Here is a 2,644-nt window from a genome sequence, read left to right as displayed (position 1 = left end):
AGGGGATTTTAACTTTCCAAACATAGACTGGGACTGCCATAGTGTTAAGGGTTTAGATGGAGAGAAATTTGTTAGTGTGTACAAGACAATTTTCTGATACAGTATTTGGATGTACCTACTAGAGAAGGTGCAACAATTGATCTACTCTTGGGAAATAAGGCAGGGCGGGTGACTGAGGTGTCAGTGGGGGAGCACTTTGGGGCCAGCGACTATAATTCTATTAGATTTAAAATAGTGATGGAAAAGGATAGACCAGATCTAAAAGTTGAAGTTCTAAATTGAAGAAAGGCCAATTTTGACGGGATTAGGCAAGAACTTTCAAAAACAGATTGGGGGCAGATGTTCACAGGTAAAGGGACGGCTGAGATAACAAGAATCCAGAGAAAGTATATTCCTGTCAGGGTGAAAGGGAAGGCTGGTAGGTATAGGGAATGCTGGATGACTAAAGAAATTGAGTGTTTGGTTCAGAAAAAGAAGGAAGCATATGTAAGGTATAGACAGGATAGATCGAGTGAATCCTTAGAAGAGTATAAAGGCAGTAGGAGTATACTTAAGAGGGAAATCAGGAGGGCAGAAATGGGACATGAGATAGCTTTGGCAAATAGAGTTAAGGAGAATCCAAAGGGTTTTTAAAAATATATTAAGGACAAAAGGGTAACTAGGGAGAGAATAGACAAAAGGGTAACTAGGGAGAGAATAGGGCCCCTCAGATATCAGCAAGGTGGCCTTTGTGTGGAACTGCAGGAGATGGGGGAGATACTAAACGAGTACTTTGCATCAGTATTTACTGTGGAAAAGGATGTGGAAGATATAGACTGTAGGGAAATAGCTGGTGACATCTTGAAAAATGTCCGTATTACAGAGGAGCAACACAGAAAAGTGGATAAATCCCCAGGACCTGATCAGGTGTACCCTATAACTCTGTGGGAAGCTAGAGAAGTGATTGCTGGGACTTAGGCTGAGATATTTGTATCATCGATAGTCACAGGTGAGGTGCCAGAAGACTGGAGGTTGGCAAACGTGGTGCCACTGTTTAAGAAGGGCGGTAAAGACAAGCCAGGGAACTATAGACCAGTCAGCCTGACCTCAGTGGTGGACAAGTTGTTGGAGGGAATCCTGAGGGACAGGATGTACATGTATTTGGAAAGGCAAGGACTGATTAGGGAGAGTCAACATGGCTTTGTGCATGGGAAATCATGTCTCACAAACTTGATTGAGTTTTTTGAAGAAGTAACAAAGAGGATTGATGAAGGCAGAGCAGTAGACGTGATCTGTATGCACTTCAGTAAGGCATTCGACAAGGTTCCCCATGGGAGACTGGTTAGCAAGGTTAGATCTCACGGAATACAGAGAGAACTAGCCATTTGGATACAGAACTGGATGACACCTTTCTTCTTAGATTCGCACATGCCACCTGCCAGAAGCATACCATCGTACACCTCCAGCAGGTCCTGGTAATGTTTGGTCTGGTTTCTCCTGTTTATCGTCTACGTGGACAGGAACAAATGGGAGGCTGTGCTGCCTGTGTAATTCAGATAAATGCGAGGTGCTGCATTTTGGGAAAGCAAATCTTAGCAGGACTTGTACACTTAATGGTAAGGTCCTAGGGAGTGTTGCTGAACAAAGAGACCTGGGAGTGCAGGTTCATAGTTTCTTGAAAGTGGAGCTGCAGGTAGATAGGATAGTGAAGAAGGTGTTTGGTATACTTTCCTTTCTTAGTTAGAGTACTGAGTATATGAGTTGGGAGGTCATGTTGTGGTTGTACAGGATGTTGGTTAGGCCACTTTTGGAATATTGCGTGCAATTCTGGTCTCCTTCCTATCGGAAAGATGTTGTGAAACTTGAAAGGGTTCAGAAAAGATTTACAAGGACGTTGCCAGGGTTGGAGGGTCTGAGCTATAGGGAGAGGCTGAACAGGCTGGGGCTGTTTTCCCTGGAGTGTTGGAGGTTGAGGGGTGACCTTATAGAGGTTTATAAAATTATGAGGGACATGGATAGGGTAAATAGACAAAGTCTCTTCCCTGGGGTTGGCATCCAGAACTAGAGGGCATAGGTTTAGGGTGAGAGGGGAAAGATATAAAAGAGACCTGAGGGGCAACCTTTTCACACAGAGGGTGGTACGGGTATGGAATGAGCTGCCAGAGGAAGTGGTGGAGGCCGGTACAATTGCAACATTTAAAAGGCATTTGGATGGGTATATGAATAGGAAGGGTTTGGAGGGATATGGGCCGGGTGCTGGCAGGTGGGACTAGATTGGGTTGGGATATCTGGGTCAGCATGGACGGGTTGGGCCAAAGGGTCTGATTCCGTGCTGTACATCTCTATGACTCTAAGTGTGGGTTTCGAATGTTGATCAGGAATATGCAGCTCCATATTCTTGCACACTCTGGGTGAAACTGGGTTTATACAGGCCAGTCTGGCGATGACAAACCTGGGAGCTTCCAGTGTGTGGGTCTTTATTAGATTGTGTTACCGCTTTCAGGGTCAACACGATGATAAAGAGATATACACACACACACACAGACAAAGTGAGTGATAGATTGTGAGGAAGAGAGAGATAGAAAAAGGGACAGAGAGAGGGAGACAGAAAATGAATGATTGAAAGAGAAACAGAGAGAGGGACAAAGGTTGAGGAGATAAAAAG

The 2,644-nt window shown here is 44.6% G+C and overlaps 1 protein-coding gene across 1 annotated transcript in view; it reads left to right on the top strand.

Moving 5' to 3' along the window:
* Positions 1-2,644, top strand: part of LOC122547333 (mitogen-activated protein kinase kinase kinase kinase 2-like) — a 24,154-nt gene that overhangs the window by 1,619 nt on the left and 19,891 nt on the right. The window lies entirely within an intron of this gene.

The sequence above is a fragment of the Chiloscyllium plagiosum genome, unplaced genomic scaffold (genome assembly GCF_004010195.1).
Source record: "Chiloscyllium plagiosum isolate BGI_BamShark_2017 unplaced genomic scaffold, ASM401019v2 scaf_11777, whole genome shotgun sequence".
NCBI classification, from domain to species: domain Eukaryota; kingdom Metazoa; phylum Chordata; class Chondrichthyes; order Orectolobiformes; family Hemiscylliidae; genus Chiloscyllium; species Chiloscyllium plagiosum.
Note: the sequence above shows the minus strand (reverse complement) of the source record. Positions and strands in the feature narration are given on the sequence as shown.